Source organism: Panulirus ornatus, chromosome 54, assembly GCF_036320965.1.
Source record: "Panulirus ornatus isolate Po-2019 chromosome 54, ASM3632096v1, whole genome shotgun sequence".
Lineage (NCBI taxonomy): Eukaryota > Metazoa > Arthropoda > Malacostraca > Decapoda > Palinuridae > Panulirus > Panulirus ornatus.
The window spans coordinates 7,266,569-7,284,627 of NC_092277.1; the positions used below are offsets into that span (position 1 = coordinate 7,266,569).

Below are 18,059 nucleotides of genomic sequence, written 5' to 3' on the forward strand. Positions count from 1 at the left end.
TGGGAGGATGGAGTGAAAAAGATTTTGAGCAATCGAGGCCTCAACATGCAGGAGGGTGAAAGGCGTGCAAGGAATAGAGTGAATTGGAACGATGTGATACACCAGGTTTGATGTGCTGTCAATGGATTGAAGCTGAGCGTGTGAAGCCTCTGGGGTAAACCGTGAAAGTTCTGTAGGGTGTAGATGTGGAAAGGTAGCTGTGGTTTCGGTGCATTACACATAACAGCTAGAGACTGAGTGTGAATGAATGTGGCCTTTGTTGTATTTTCCTGGCGCTACCTCACGCCCATGCGGGGTCGGAGCATGCCATTTCATGTGGTGGTGTGTCGATGGGAATGGCCAAGGGCAGTAAGTATGAATATGTACATGTTTATGTATGTATTTGTCTCTGTATGTATATGTATGTATACATTGAAATGTATAGGTATGAATATGTGTGTTTGTGGGTGTGTATGTATATACATGAGTATCTGGGTGGGTTAGGCCATTCTTTTGTCTGTTTCTTTGCGCTACCTCGATAACGCGGAAGACAGCGACAAAGTATGATAAATGTAAATAAATATGTTGAAATGTATATGAATGTATATATGTGTGGGTGGGCATTTATGTATATACATAAGTATGTGGTTGGTTTAGGTCATTCCTCATCTGTTTCCTTGCAATACCTCACTATTTCATATTTGGCAGGGTGGCGACAGGAAGGGATGAAAGCAGCAAGTATGAATATGTATATGTGTATATATCTGTGTGTGTATATGTATGTAAACTTTGAAATGTATATGCATGTATATATGCGTGTGTGGGCGTTTATGTATATGTATTTATATATGTTGGGTTGGGCCATTCCTCATCTGTTTCCTTGCACTACATCTCTAACATTTGAGATGTCTATTAAGTATAATAAACTGATAAATATGCTTTACCGAGAGTTAGTTGTACTTTTAATGGTACTTCCAAACTAAATGTCACAATTTTTTCAGAGGCAGTTAAAAAATGTCACCAACAACATAACTAATAAAGAAATGCAGAACAAAAATAAGGGGATGAAAAAACACCCGCAAGTTAATTCATCTGAAATATACAACACCCCTGAAAAGTGGATGGGAAATGCTTCAAGGTATGTGCCTTAATCATAATGTTTTAGACTTTTTTTAGGGTTCTGGTAGTACAAAAGAAAATTACAGCAAAAAAGTTTTGTTTTAGCTACCCACTACCATAGCCCTAAAGCCTACAGATTTCTTTGTAACATTTTTGCTTTGACTTTTGTAGGTACATTGCAAATTTGGTTTTGCAGAATTGATATGAATGTATGTTGCATTACCTACACACTAAGTATGTTGAAAGATAAAGCTGGGAAGATCAGGACAGAGGAAAAATTTTGTGGCATTATTTCTTGATGGGATGAGTCTTGTGGAATATGAATTTTATAATGAGAGAAGAGATTCTATCATTGGGAGGGAAGATTATAGAGAACATGGGATGTCAGGCAATCTAGCAAATAATGCATTAGTATTCATAGTCAAGGAACTAATTAAAAAGTGGAAACATGTATTGTTGTTGGAACCACTATTCCTTCAAACATACCCATTTTTGCTTTCCGAGATAATGTTCTCGACTTCCACACATTCTTCAAGGCTCCCAGGATTTTTGCCCCCTCCCCCACCCTATGATTCACTTCCACTTCCATGGTTCCATCCACTGCCAGATCCACTCCCAGATATCTAAAACACTTTACTTCCTCCAGTTTTTCTCCATTGAAACTTACATCCCAATTGACTTGACCCTCAACCCTACTGTACCTAATAACCTTGCTCTTATTCACATTTACTCTTAACTTTCTTCTTTCACACACTTTACCAAACTCAGTCACCAGCTTCTGCAGTTTCTCACATGAATCAGCCACCAGCGCTGTATCATCAGCAAACAACAACTGACTCACTTCCCAAGCTCTTTTCCTAGTGCTACCTCGCACACATGAGGGGGAAGGGGGATGTTATTCCATGTGTGGCGAGGTGGCGATGGGAATAAATAAAGGCAGACAGTATGAATTATGTACATGTGTATATATGTATATGTCTGTGTGTGTATATATATGTGTACATTGAGATGTATAGGTATGTATATTTGCATGTGTGGACGTGTATGTATATACATGTGTATGGGGGTGGGTTGGGCGATTTTTTTCGTCTGTTTCCTTGCGCTACCTCGCAAACGTGGGAGACAGCGACAAAGCAAAAAAAAAAAAAAGTATTGTTATTTTTCTTTTATGATGGAGTTATAGATAGTGATTTTTTAAAAACAATACTTGAAACTGCAGTAACATAAAGTACAGGAAACTGGATTTTGTGTCAAGTTTACTATATGTAATCAGGATTCATTTCATAAATCAGTTTTTAGTATATGGCATGGGCCTGCATTACTTGTTCTATCAAAACAAACCTTTTATCAGGCATCATATTTAATACATTAAAATTTTGATAAAAAATATGAAAAATATAGGAAGAAAGTTGTATAAAATTAAGAAATTTAAATAGGAGGGAGTAATGAGAAAAATTAGTGTATTTCTTATAAAAATGGTTAAAAATATTTATTCATTTATATATTTTATATTCATAGATGAATATATCAAACCATTTTTATAAGAAATACACTTACTTTTTTCATTACGCCCTTCTATTTAAATTTCTTAGTTTTGTAAAACTTTATTTTTCATATTATCAAAATTTTAATGTATTGAATATGATGCCTGATAAAAATGGTTAAAGTAAAGATTAATAAGAATAGATTTTTTTATTTTATGTGTTGGGGGGGGGGGAGAGAGAGAGAGAGAGAGAGAGAGAGAGAGAAAGAAGGGATTTTGTCTGTTTTGAGAAGAAAAGAAAATAATATAATCAATAAAGATATAAATGTTATTTTTTTATTATACTTTGTCGCTGTCTCCCGCGTTAGCGAGGTAGCGCAAGAAAACAGATGAAAGAATGGCCCAACCCACCCACATACACATGTATGTGCATAAATGCCCACACATGCACATATACATATACATCCATTCCTGCCGCCACCCCGCCACACATTGACAGCACGTCGACCCCGGTATACCACATCGTTCCAATTCACTCTATTCCTTGCACGCCTTTCACCCTCCTGCATGTTCAGGCCCCGATCACTCAAAATATTTTTCACTCCATCTTTCCACCTCCAATTTGGTCTCGCACTTCTCGTTCCCTCCACCTCTGACACATATATCCTCTTGGTCAATCTTTCCTTACTCATTCTCTCCATGTGACCAAACCATTTCAAAACACCCTCTTGTGCTCTCTCAACCACACTCTTTTTATTACCACACATCTCTCTTACACTATTATTACTTACTTGATCAAACCACCTCACACCACATATTGTCCTCAAACATCTCATTTCCAGCACATCCACCCTCCTCCGCACAACTCCATCCATAGCCTACACCTCACAACCATATGATATTGTTGGAACCACTATTCCTTAAAACATACCCATTTTTGCTTTCCGAGATAATGTTCTGGACTTCCACACATTCTTCAATGCTCCCAGAACTTTCGCCCCCTCCCCCATCCTGTGATTCACTTCTGGTTCCATGGTTCCATCCACTGCCAAATCCACTCCCAGATATCTAAAACACTTCACTTCCTCCAGTTTTTCTCCATTCAAAATTACCTCCCAGTTGACTTGTCCCTCAACCCTACTGTACCTAATAGCCTTGCTCTTATTCACATTTACTTTCAGCTTTCTTGTTTCACACACTTTACCAAACTCAGTCACCAGCTTCTGCAACTTCTCACTCGAATCAGCCACCAGCGCTGTAAAAATGTATAGGTATGTATATGTGTGGGTGTGTATGTATTTACATGTGTATGTGGGTGGGTTGGGCTATTCTTTTGTCTGATTCCTTTCGCTACCTCGCTGACACAGGAGACAGTAATCAAGTGTAATAATGTGAAACTTTAGCAAAAAAAATTTTATTTTATGAGGAATAATGATTTTATTAGTAGAATTACCTTTGTGTCGAAATGTCTAAATTTAAGATACAATAAAGGGATTCGGTAAATAACATTTCTGTCTTGTTTATCAAAAACTTGTCTTCGTGAAAATTTACATAAAGTGTATCTTGCCCAGTGATGTTTACATTTAACGGCCGAGGTAGTATGACCGTGCTAAGGTAGCATACTAATTTGTCCCTTAATTGGGGACCGGTATGAATGGCTGAACAAGAGATTAACTGTCTGTATTGTAAACTTTTAAACTTATGTTTAAGTGAAATGGCTTAATGAGATTGGGACGATAAGACCCTATAAGTCTTTATAGTTTGGTTAGTAAATTTTAAAGATTAGTTATATGTTTGGTGTTATTGAACTGAAATAATTTGTTGGGCAACAGGAGTATGATAAGCAACTGCTCTGTTTATGAGATTCATTACTTTTATATTGAAGCATATAAGGATCCTCTATTGGAGAAACCAGATTAAGTTACTGTAGGGATAACAGTGTAATCTTTTTTGAGAGTCCATATTGAAAAAATGGTTTGCGACCTCGATGTTGAAGTAAAGATCCTTAATGGTGTAGTGGCTGTTAAAGGAGGTCTGTTCGACCTTTAAATCTTTACATGATTTGAATTCCAACCGGTGTGAACCAGTTCGGTTTCTTTCTTTGTTTATTTATTTTACTTTGTCGCTGTCTCCCACGTTAGCGAGTTAGCACAAGGAAACAGATGAAAGAATGGCCCAACCCACCCTATTACACATATATATATATACATATGCATCCACACACACAAATATACTTACCTATACATGTCAACGTATACATGTATACATATATATAAGCACACAGACATATACATATATACATTTTTTTTTTTTTTTTGCTTTGTCGCTGTCTCCCACGTTTGCGAGGTAGCGCAAGGAAACAGACGAAAGAAATGGCCCAAGCCACCCCCATACACCTGTATATACATACGTCCACACACGCAAATATACATACCTACACAGCTTTCCATGGTTTACCCCAGACGCTTCACATGCCCCGATTCAATCCACTGACAGCACGTCAACCCCGGTATACCACATCGCTCCAATTCACTCTATTCCTTGCCCTCCTTTCACCCTCCTGCATGTTCAGGCCCCGATCACACAAAATCTTTTTCACTCCATCTTTCCACCTCCAATTTGGTCTCCCTCTTCTCCTCGTTCCCTCCACCTCCGACACATATATCCTCTTCGTCAATCTTTCCTCACTCATTCTCTCCATGTGCCCAAACCATTTCAAAACACCCTCTTCTGCTCTCTCAACCAAGCTCTTTTTATTTCCACACATCTCTCTTACCCTTACGTTACTTACTCGATCAAACCACCTCACACCACACATTGTCCTCAAACATCTCATTTCCAGCACATCCATCCTCCTTCGCACAACTCTATCCATAGCCCACGCCTCGCAACCATACAACATTGTTGGAACCACTATTCCTTCAAACATACCCATTTTTGCTTTCCGAGATAATGTTCTCGACTTCCACACATTCTTCAAGGCTCCCAGAATTTTCACCCCCTCCCCCACCCTATGATCCACTTCCGCTTCCATGGTTCCATCCGCTGCCAGATCCACTCCCAGATATCTAAAACACTTCACTTCCTCCAGTTTTTCTCCATTCAAACTCACCTCCCAATTGACTTGACCCTCAACCCTACTGTACCTAATAACCTTGCTCTTATTCACATTTACTCTTAACTTTCTTCTTTCACACACTTTTCCAAACTCAGTCACCAGCTTCTGCAGTTTCTCGCATGAATCAGCCACCAGCGCTGTATCATCAGCGAACAACAACTGACTCACTTCCCAAGCTCTCTCATCCACAACAGACTTCATACTTGCCCCTCTTTCCAAAACTCTTGCATTCACCTCCCTAACAACCCATCCATAAACAAATTAAACAACCATGGAGACATCACACACCCCTGCCGCAAACCTACATTCACTAAGAACCAATCACTTTCCTCTCTTCCTACACGTACACATGCCTTACATCCTCGATAAAAACTTTTCACTGCTTCTAACAACTTGCCTCCCACACCATATATTCTTAATACCTTCCACAGAGCATCTCTATCAACTCTATCATATGCCTTCTCCAGATCCATAAATGCTACATACAAATCCATTTGCTTTTCTAAGTATTTCTCACATACATTCTTCAAAGCAAACACCTGATCCACACATCCTCTACCACTTCTGAAACCACACTGCTCTTCCCCAATCTGATGCTCTGTACATGCCTTCACCCTCTCAATCAATACCCTCCCATATAATTTACCAGGAATACTCAACAAACTTATACCTCTGTAATTTGAGCACTCACTCTTATCCCCTTTGCCTTTGTACAATGGCACTATGCACGCATTCCGCCAATCCTCAGGCACCTCACCGTGAGTCATACATACATTAAATAACCTTATCAACCAGTCAACAATACAGTCACCCCCTTTTTTAATAAATTCCACTGCAATACCATCCAAACCTGCTGCCTTGCCGGCTTTCATCTTCCGCAAAGCTTTTAGTACCTCTTCTCTGTTTACCAAATAATTTTCCCTAACCCTCTCACTTTGCACACCACCTCGACCAAAACACCCTATATCTGCCACTCTATCATCAAACACATTCAACAAACCTTCAAAATACTCACTCCATCTCCTCACATCACCACTACTTGTTATCACCTCCCCATTTGCGCCCTTCACTGAAGTTCCCATTTGCTCCCTTGTCTTACGCACTTTATTTACCTCCTTCCAGAACATCTTTTCATTCTCCCTAAAATTTAATGATACTCTCTCACCCCAACTCTCATTTGCCCTTTTTTTTCACCTCTCGCACCTTTCTCTTGACCTCCTGTCTCTTTCTTTTATACGTCTCCCACTCAACTGCATTTTTTCCCTGCAAAAATCGTCCAAATGCCTCTCTCTTCTCTTTCACTAATACTCTTACTTCTTCATCCCACACTCACTACCCTTTCTAATCAACCCACCTCCCACTCTTCTCATGCCACAAGCATCTTTTGCGCAATCCATCACTGATTCCCTAAATACATCCCATTCCTCCCCCACTCCCCTTACTTCCATTGTTCTCACCTTTTTCCATTCTGTACTCAGTCTCTCCTGGTACTTCCTCACACAAGTCTCCTTCCCAAGCTCACTTACTCTCACCACCCTCTTCACCCCAACATTCACTCTTTTTTTCTGAAAACCCATACAAATCTTCACCTTAGCCTCCACAAGATAATGATCAGACATCCCTCCAGTTGCAATTATATACATATATACATATGTATATAATTGATACTATCTGCCTTTATACATTCCCATTGCCCTGCCACACGTGAAATAAGAACCCCCTCCCCCCCCCGCATATGCGCGAGGTAGCGCTAGGAAAGGACAACAAAGGCCGCATTTATTCATACTCAGTCTCTAGCTGTCGTGTATAATGCACTGAAACCACAGCTCCCTTTCCACATCCAGGCCCCACAGAACTTTCCATGGTTTACCCCAGTTGCTTCACATTCCCTGGTTCAATTCAGTGACATCACGTGGACCTCGGTATACCACATTGTTCCAGTTCACTCTATTCCTTGCACGCCTTTCACCCTCCTGCATGTTCAGGCCCCGATCACTCAAAATCTTTTTCACTCCATCTTTCCACCTCCAGTTTGGTCTCCCACTTCTTGTTCCCTCCACCTCTGACACATATATCCTCTTGGTCAATCTTTCCTCACTCATTCTATCCATGTGACCGAACCATTTCAATACATCCTCTTCTGCTTTCTCAACCACACTCTTTTTATTACCACCCATCTCTCTTACCCTATTATTACTTACTCAATCAAACCACCGCACACCAGATATTGCCCTCAAGCATCTCATTTCCAGCACATCCATCCTCCTCCACACAGCTCTATCTATAGCCCACACCTCGCAACCATATAACATTGTTGGAACCACTATTCTCAAACATACCCATTTTTGCTTTCCGAGATAATGTTCTGGACTTCCACATATTCTTCAACGCTCCCAGAACTTTTGCCCCCTCTCCCACCCTATGATTCACTTCTGGGTAGGTTTCTATCCCCCATAAAAAAAGAATTTCTTTAGTATGAAAGGATTTGGGAATTAGAATTGTTTTCTGCTATGGAATATTACTTTGGCAGTATTTATGCATTAGATTTAGGATGTAATTATATAGAATCTCATGTCAATAGATAATATACTAAGTTGTTCTTTGTGGGGTACAACAGGTTGATTATTTTTATTATTTCTGCTTTAAGATATTTATTAGTTATTATTTGTGTACTAATCGCTGTAGCATTTGTAACTTTGTTAGAGCAAAAAGTTTTAGGATGTGTGAAAATTCGTAAAGGTCTCATTAATGTAGGGATTGCTGGAATTTTGCAACCTTTCTCTGATGCTTTGAAGTTATTTTCTAAGGAACAAACCTTTCTATTAAGATATTTCTTTTTGATGGAGATATTTGATTCAGGGCTTTTTAGATTATATAGAGAAGGTTTGATTTTTGTGACTTATTTTGCCTTTAAGGAGAGTATGGTTGGCATCATGTTGAGCTGAAACTAATCGAACTCTTTTTGATTTTGCTGAGGGGGAATCTGAATTGGTTTCTGGATTCAATACTGAACATAGGGGAGGTGGATTTGCTTTCATTTTTGTCAGGATATAGGAGAATTTTGTTTATAAGTATGCTTTTTAGGATTATCTTTTTAAGGGGAAATCTTTTTAGTTTCCGTTTTTTATGTGATGTTAGTTTTTATTTGAGTCCGCAGAACAGTGCCTTGTTTTCATTATGATAGACTTGTGTATTTGGCTTAAAAGAGTTTCCTTCCAGTTTCGTTAGATTATTTTATTTTTTTCATGGAATTTAAAAGTTATTGTTTGTTTTTTGATTAGTAAGTAATGAAAGGGTAAGAGAGATGTGTGGTAATAAAAAGAGTGTGGTCGAGAGAGCACAAGAGGGTGTTTTGAAATGGTTTGGTCACACGGAGAGAATGAGTGACGAAAGATTGACCAGAGGTAGAGTCAGAGGTAGAGTCAGAGGTAGAGGGGACGAGGAGAAGTGTGAGACCAAATTGGAGGTGGAAAGATGGAGTGAAAAAGATTTTGAGTGATTGGGGCCTGAACATGCAGGAGGGTGAAAAGTGTGCAAGGAATAGAGTGAATTGGAATGATGCGGTATACCGGGGTCGACGTGCTGTCGATGGATTGAACCAGGGCATGTGAAGCATCTGGGGTAAACCGTGGAAAGTTTTGTGGGGCTTGGATGTGGAAAAGGAGCTGTGGTTTTGGTGCATTATACATGACAGCTAGAGGATGAGTGTGAATGAATGGGGCCTATGTTGTCTTTTCCTAGCATTACCTCGCACACATGCGGGAGGAGGGGTTTGTCATTTCATGTTTGGCTGGGTGGCGACAGGAATGAATAAGGGCAGACAGTGGATAGGGGATTAAGAATACTTCCCACGTATTCCCTGCGTGTTGTAGAAGGCGACTAAAAGGGGAGGGAGCGGGGGCTGGAAATCCTCCCATCTCGTTTTTTTTTTTTAATTTTCCAAAAGAAGGAACAGAGTGGGGCCAGGTGAGGATATTCCAAAAAAGGCCCAGTCCTCTGTTCTTAACGCTACCTCGCTAACGCGGGAAATGGCGAATAGTTTAAAAGAAAGAAAGAAAGTATGAATTATGTATATGTGTATATATGTATGTGTCTCTGAGTATGTATATATGTATACGTTGAGATATATAGGTATGTATATGATTCATGGTGAGGTGCCTGAGGATTGGCGGAATGCTTGCATAGTGCCATTGTACAAAGGCAAAGGGGATAAGAATGAGTGCTCAAAGTACAGAGGTATAAGTTTGTTGAGTATTTCCGGTAAATTGTATGGGAGGGTACTGATTGAGAGAGTGAAGGCATGTACGGAGCATCAGATTGGGGAAGAGCAGTGTGGTTTCAAAAGTGGTAGAGGATGTGTGGATCAGGTGTTTCCTTTGAAAAATGTATGTGAGAAATACTTAGAAAAGCAAATGGATTTGTATGTAGCATTTATGGATCTGGAGAAGGCATATGATAGAGTTGATAGAGGTTCTCTGTAGAAGGTATTAAGAATATATGGTGTGGGAGGCAAGTTTTTAGAAGCAGTGAAAAGGTTTTATTGAGGATGTAAGGCATGTGTACGTGTAGGAAGAGAGGAAAGTGATTGGTTCTCAGTGAATGTAGGTTTGCAACAGGGGTGTGTGATGTCTCCACGGTTGTTTAATTTGTTTATGGATGGGTTGTTAGGGAGGTGAATGCAAGAGTTTTGGAAAGAGGGGCAAGTATGCAGTCTGTTGTGGATGAGAGAGCTTGGGAAGTGAGTCAGTTGTTGTTCGCTGATGATACAGTGCTGGTGGCTGATTCATGTGAGAAACTGCAGAAGCTGGTGACTGAGTTTGGTAAAGTGTGTGAAAGAAGAAAGTTAACAGTAATTGGGAGGTAAGTTTGAATGGAGAGAAACTGTAGGAACTAAAGTGTTTTAGATATCTGGGAGTGGATTTGGCAGCGGATGGAACCATGGAAGCGTAAGTCAATCATAGGGTGGGGAAGGGGGCGAAAATTCTGGGAGCATTGAAGAATGTGTGGAAGTCGAAAACATTATCTCGGAAAGCAAAAATGGGTATGTTTGAAGGAATAGTGGTTCCAACAATGTTATGTGGTTGCGAGGCGTGGGCTATGGATAGAGTTGTGCGGAGGAGGGTGGATGTGCTGGAAATGAGATGTTTGAGGACAATATGTGGTGTGAGGTGGTTTGATTGAGTAAGTAATAATAGGGTAAGAGAGATGTGGGGTAATAAAAAGAGTGTGGTTGAGAGAGCAGAAGAGGGTGTTTTGAAATGGTTTGATCACATGGAGAGAATGAGTGAGGAAAGATTGACCAAGAGGATATATGTGTCAGAGGTGGTGGGAACGAGGAGAAGTGGGAGACCAAATTGGAGGTGGAAAGATGGAGTGAAAAAGATTTTGAGTGATCGGGGCCTGAACGTGCAGGAAGGTGAAAGGCGTACAAGGAATAGAGTGAATTGGAACGGTGTGGTATACCAGGGTCGACATGCTGTCAATGGATTAAACCAGGGCATGTGAAGCGCCTGGGGTAAACCATGGATAGTTCTGTGGGGCCTGGATGTGGAAAGGAAGCTGTGGTTTCGATGCATTATTACATGACAGCTAGAGACTGAGTGTGAACAAATGTGGCCTTTTTTGTCTTTTCCTAGCGCTACCTCACACACATGAGGGGGGAGGGGGTTGTTATTCCATATGTGGCGATGGGAATGAATAAAGGCAGACAGTATGAATTATGTACATTTGTATATATGTATATGTCTGTGTGTGTATATATATGTATACATTGTGATGTATAGGTATGTATATTTGCATGTGTGGACGAGTATGTATATAAATGTGTATGTGGGTGGGTTGGGCCATTCTTTCGTCCGTTTCCTTGCGCTGACTTGCTAACGTGGGAGACAGCGACAAAGCATAATGAATGAATAGATAGAATTAAATCTCTGATTAGTCATACTTTGATGAACAAGAAAGATCTATAATTAATAATCATCTAATATGTATACAATGACAAATTTAGAAAAAGCATGCTCCATTAGTGTGTATTGTATGATGTAGTCATCCATAGTTTATGTCATGACAAATGTGAGCTACACTAGTAAAATCTTCTTTGTAGTGTGTAGCTAAAAGGAGTCCTGTTAGAATTTGAACAGATAAGCATAATCCTAAAAGAGAAGAGAAGTTTCAAAATGTTGAAATGTTTCTTGGAATAGGTATATTTACTATGGCTCCATTTATGATTTTATACAAAGGATGCATTTTTTGGATCGGTTCTGTTATTCATTTTGGTAGATGTAAGGCTTCTAGGAATGCTTATTTGACAACTACAATAAGTGTAAAAAGTGAATGAAAAATTACAACAATAGTTATGGAAAGTTTCGTATTGCTTGGATGTGGAAAGGGAGCTGTGGTTTCGGTGCATTATCCATGACAGCTAGAGACTGAGTGTGAACGAATGTGGCCTTTGTTGTCTTTTCCTAGCACTATGTCATGTGTGTGCGGGTGGAGGGGGGTGTCTTTCACATGTGGCGGGGTGGTGACGGGAATGAATAAAGATAGCAAGTATGAATTATGTACATATGAGGAGGTCAAGAGAAAGTTGCAAGAAGTGAAAAAGAGGGCAAATGAGAGTTGGGGTGAGAGAGTATCATTAAATTTTAGGGAGAATAAAAAGATGTTTTGGAAGGAGGTAGATAAAGTGCATAAGACAAGGGAACAAATGGGAACATCAGTGGAGGGGCTAATGGGGAGGTGATAACAAGTAATGGTGATGTGAGAAGGAGATGGAGTGAGTATTTTGAAGGTTATTGAATGTGTTTGATGATAGAGTGGCAGATATAGAGTGTTTTGGACAAGGTGGTGTGCAAAGTGAGACGGTTAGGGAGAATGATTTAGTAAACAGAGAAGAGGTAGTAAAAGTTTTGCGGAAGATGAAAGCCAGCAAGGCAGTGGGATGGGATGGTATTGCAGTGGAATTTATAAAAGAAAAAAGAAGGTGACTGTCTTGTTGACTGATTGGTAAGGTTACTTAATGTAAGTATGTCTTATGGTGAGGTGCCTGAGGATTGGCAGAATGCTTGCATAGTGCCATTGTACAAAGGCAAAGGGGATAAAAGTGAGTGCTCAAATTACAGAGGTATAAGTTTGTTGAGTATTCCTGGGAAATTATATGGGAGGGTATTGATTGAGGGGGTGAAGGCATGTACAGAGCATCAGATTGGGGAAGAGCAGTGTGGTTTCAGAAGTGGTAGAGGATGTGTGGATCAGGTGTTTGCTTTTAAGAATGTATGTGAGAAATACTTAGAAAAGCAAATGGATTTGTATGTAGTATTTATGGATCTGGAGAAGGCATATGTTAGAGTTGATAGAGATGCTCTGTGGAAGGTATTAAGATTATATGGTGTGGGAGGCAAGTTGTTAGAAGCAGTGAAAAGTTTTTATTGAAGATGTGAGGCATGTGTACATGTAGGAAGAGAGATTAGTGATTGGTTCTCAGTGAATGTTGGTTTGCGGGCAGGGGTGTGTGATGTCTCCATGGTTGTTTAATTTGTTTATGGATGGGGTTGTTAGGGAGGTGAATGCAAGAGTTTTGGAGAGAGGGGCAAGTATGCAGTCTGTTGTGGATGAGAGAGCTTGGGAAGTGAGTCAGTTGTTGTTTGTTCGCTGACGATACAGTGCTTTTGGCTGATTCGGGTGAGAAACTGCAGAAGCTGGTGAGTGACTTTGGTAAAGTGTGTGAAAGATGAAAGCTGAGAGTAAATGTGAATAAGAGCAAGGTTATTAGGTACAGTAGGGTTGCAGGACAAGTTGATTGGGAGGTAAGTTTGAATAGAGAAAAACTGGAGGAAGTGGAGTGTTTTAGATATCTGGGAGTGGATTTGACAGCGGATGGAACCATTTAAGCAGAAGTGAATCATAGGGTGGGGGAGGGGGCGAAATTTCTGGGAGCATTGAAGAATGTGTGGAAGTTGAGAACATTATCTCGGAAAGCAAAAATGGGTATATCTGAAGGAATAGTGGTTCCAACAATGTTATATGGTTGCAAGGCGTGGGCTATAGATAGAGTTGTGCGGAGGAGGGTGGATGTGCTGGAAATGAGATGTTTGAGGACAATATGTGGTGTGAGGTTGTTTGATCGAGTAAGTAATAATAGGGTAAGAGAGATGTGTAGTAATAAAACGAGTGTGGCTGAGAGAGCAGAAGAGGGTGTTTTGAAATGGTTTGGTCACATGGAGAGAATGAGTGAGGAAAGTTTGACCAAGAGGATATATGTGTCAGAGGTGGAGGGAACGAGAAGTGGGAGACCAAATTGGAGGTGGAAAGATGGAGTGAAAAAGATTTTGAGTGATGAGGGCCTGAACATGCAGGAGGGTGAAAGGCATGCAAGGAATAGAGTGAATTGAAAAGATATGGTATACCGGGGTCGACGTGCTGTCAGTGGATTGAACCAGGGCATATGAAGTGTTTGGGGTAAACCATGGAAAGTTCTGTGGGTCCTGGATGTGGAAAGGGAGCTGTGGTTTCGGTGCATTATTACATGACAGCTAGAGACTGAGTGTGAACGAATGTGGCCTTTGTTGTCTTTTCCTAGCGCTACCTCGCACACATGAGGGGGGAGGGGGTTTTTTATTTCGTGTGGTGAGGTGGCGATGTGAATGAATAAAGACAGCCAGTATGAATTATAATTGCGTATATATGTATATGTCTGTGTGTGTATATATATGTATATGTTGTGGGAGTATGTGATAGAATGTAAGAAAGTAAATTCTCGATTGATATGGGTAAAACTGAAAGTTGATGGAGAGAGATGGGTGATTATTGGTGCATATGCACCTGGGCATGAGAGGAAAGATCATGAGAGGCAAGTGTTTTGGGAGCAGCTGAATGAGTGTGTTAGTGGTTTTGATGCACGAGACCGGGTTATAGTGATGGGTGATTTGAATGCAAAGGTGAGTAATGTGGCAGTTGAGGGAATAATTGGTATACATGGGGTGTTCAGTGTTGTAAATGGAAATGGTTAAGAGCTTGTAGATTTATGTGCTGAAAAAGGACTGATGATTGGGAATACCTGGTTTAAAAAGCGAGATATACATAAGTATACTTATGTAAGTAGGAGAGATGGCCAGAGAGCGTTATTGGATTACGTGTTAATTGACAGGCGCGCGAAAGAGAGACTTTTGGATGTTAATGTGCTGAGAGGTGCAACTGGAGGGATGTCTGATCATTATCTTGTGGAGGCTAAGGTGAAGATTTGTATGGGTTTTCAGAAAAGAAGAGTGAATGTTGGGGTGAAGAGGGTGGTGAGAGTAAGTGAGCTTGGGAAGGAGACTTGTGTGAGGAAGTACCAGGAGAGACTGAGTACAGAATGGAAAAAGGTGAGAACAATGGAAGTAAGGGGAGTGGGGGAGGAATGGGATGTAGTTAGGGAATCAGTGATGGATTGCGCAAAAGATGCTTGTGGCATGAGAAGAGTGGGAGGTGGGTTGATTAGAAATGGTAGTGAGTGGTGGGATGAAGAAGTAAGAGTATTAGTGAAAGAGAAGAGAGAGGCATTTGGACGATTTTTGCAGGGAAAAAATGCAATTGAGTGGGAGACGTATAAAAGAAAGAGACAGGAGGTCAAGAGAAAGGTGCAAGAGGTGAAAAAAAGGGCAAATGAGAGTTGGGGTGAGAGAGTATCATTAAATTTTAGGGAGAATAAAAAGATGTTCTGGAAGGAGGTAAATAAAGTGCGTAAGACAAGGGAGCAAATGGGAACTTCAGTGAAGGGCGCAAATGGGGAGGTGATAACAAGTAGTGGTGATGTGAGAAGGAGATGGAGTGAGTATTTTGAAGGTTTGTTGAATGTGTTTGATGATAGAGTGGCAGATATAGGGTGTTTTGGTCGAGGTGGTGTGCAAAGTGAGAGGGTTAGGGAAAATGATTTGGTAAACAGAGAAGAGGTAGTAAAAGCTTTGCGGAAGATGAAAGCCGGCAAGGCAGCGGGTTTGGATGGTATTGCAGTGGAATTTATTAAAAAAGGGGGTGACTGTATTGTTGACTGGTTGGTAAGGTTATTCAATGTATGTATGACTCATGGTGAGGTGCCTGAGGATTGGCGGAATGCGTGCATAGTGCCATTGTACAAAGGCAAAGGGGATAAGAGTGAGTGCTCAAATTACAGAGGTATAAGTTTGTTGAGTATTCCTGGTAAATTATATGGGAGGGTATTGATTGAGAGGGTGAAGGCATGTACAGAGCATCAGATTGGGGAAGAGCAGTGTGGTTTCAGAAGTGGTAGAGGATGTATGGATCAGGTGTTTGCTTTGAAGAATGTATGTGAGAAATACTTAGAAAAGCAAATGGATTTGTATGTAGCATTTATGGATCTGGAGAAGGCATATGATAGAGTTGATAGAGATGCTCTGTGGAAGGTATTAAGAATATATGGTGTGGGAGGAAAGTTGTTAGAAGCAGTGAAAAGTTTTTATCGAGGATGTAAGGCATGTGTACGTGTAGGAAGAGAGGAAAGTGATTGGTTCTCAGTGAATGTAGGTTTGTGGCAGGGGTGTGTGATGTCTCCATGGTTGTTTAATTTGTTTATGGATGGGGTTGTTAGGGAGGTGAATGCAAGAGTTTTGGAAAGAGGGGCAAGTATGAAGTCTGTTGGGGATGAGAGAGCTTGGGAAGTGAGTCAGTTGCTGTTCGCTGATGATACAGCGCTGGTGGCTGATTCATGTGAGAAACTGCAGAAGCTGGTGACTGAGTTTGGTAAAGTGTGTGAAAGAAGAAAGTTAAGAGTAAATGTGAATAAGAGCAAGGTTATTAGGTACAGTAGGGTTGAGGGTCAAGTCAATTGGGAGGTGAGTTTGAATGGAGAAAAACTGGAGGAAGTGAAGTGTTTTAGATATCTGGGAGTGGATCTGGCAGCGGATGGAACCATGGAAGCGGAAGTGGATCATAGGGTGGGGGAGGGGGCAAAAATTCTGGGAGCCTTGAAGAATGTGTGGAAGTCGAGAACATTATCTCGGAAAGCAAAAATGGGTATGTTTGAAGGAATAGTGGTTCCAACAATGTTGTATGGTTGCGAGGCGTGGGCTATGGATAGAGTTGTGCGCAGGAGGATGGATGTGCTGGAAATGAGATGTTTGAGGACAATGTGTGGTGTGAGGTGGTTTGATCGAGTAAGTAACGTAAGGGTAAGAGAGATGTGTGGAAATAAAAAGAGCGTGGTTGAGAGAGCAGAAGAGGGTGTTTTGAAATGGTTTGGGCACATGGAGAGAATGAGTGAGGAAAGATTGACCAAGAGGATATATGTGTCGGAGGTGGAGGGAACGAGGAGAAGTGGGAGACCAAATTGGAGGTGGAAAGATGGAGTGAAAAGATTTTGTGTGATTGGGGCCTGAACATGCAGGAGGGTGAAAGGAGGGCAAGGAATAGAGTGCATTGGATCGATGTGGTATACCGGGGTTGACGTGCTGTCAGTGGATTGAATCAGGGCATGTGAAGCGTCTGGGGTAAACCATGGAAAGCTGTGTAGGTATGTATATTTGCGTGTGTGGACGTATGTATATACATGTGTATGGGGGTGGGTTGGGCCATTTCTTTCGTCTGTTTCCTTGTGCTACCTCGCAAACGCGGGAGACAGCGACAAAGCAAAAAGAAAAAAAAAAAATCTATCCTCTGCATAACCCTATCTATAGCCCATGCCTCACAACCTTATAACATTGTTGGAACCACTATTCCTTCAAACATACCCATTTTTGCTCTCCAAGATAATTTACTCGCCTTCCACACACTCTCGAACGCTCTCAGAACCTTAGCCCCCTCCCCCACCCTGTGACTCATTTCCACTTCCATGGTTCCATATGCTGCTAAATCCACTTCCGGACATCTAAAGCACTTCACTTTCTCCAGTTTTTCTCCATCCGAACTTACCTATATTCACTTGTCCCTCAACCCTACTGAACCTAATGATCTTGCTCTTATTCACATTTACTCTCAGCTTTCTTCTTTGAAACACTTTACTAAACTCAGTCACCAACCTCTGCAGTTTCTCATCCGAATCAGCCACCAGTGCTGTATCATCAGCGAACAGCAACTGACTCACTTCCCAAGCCCTCTCATTGACAACAGACTGCATATTTGCCCCTCTCTCCAAAACTCTTGCATTCACCTTCCTAACAACCCCAACCATGAACAAATTAAACAACCATGGAGACATCATGCACCCCTGCTGCAAACCGACATTCACTGGGAACCAGTCGCTTTCCTCTCTTCCTACTCATACACATGCCTTACATCCTCGATAAAAACTTTTCACTGCTTCCAGCAACATGCCTCCCACACCACATGCTCTTAATATCTTCCACAGAGCATCTCTATCAGCTCCAT

The 18,059-nt window shown here is 41.0% G+C and overlaps 1 long non-coding RNA gene across 2 annotated transcripts in view; it reads left to right on the top strand.

Moving 5' to 3' along the window:
* LOC139765371 (uncharacterized) overlaps positions 1 to 18,059 on the top strand; it is a 203,756-nt gene that overhangs the window by 146,703 nt on the left and 38,994 nt on the right. For both annotated transcript variants that reach the window (XR_011716658.1, XR_011716659.1), the window contains exon 3: positions 981 to 1,117. This is a non-coding gene — a long non-coding RNA (uncharacterized lncRNA). The remainder of the gene's footprint in view (positions 1 to 980; positions 1,118 to 18,059) is intronic.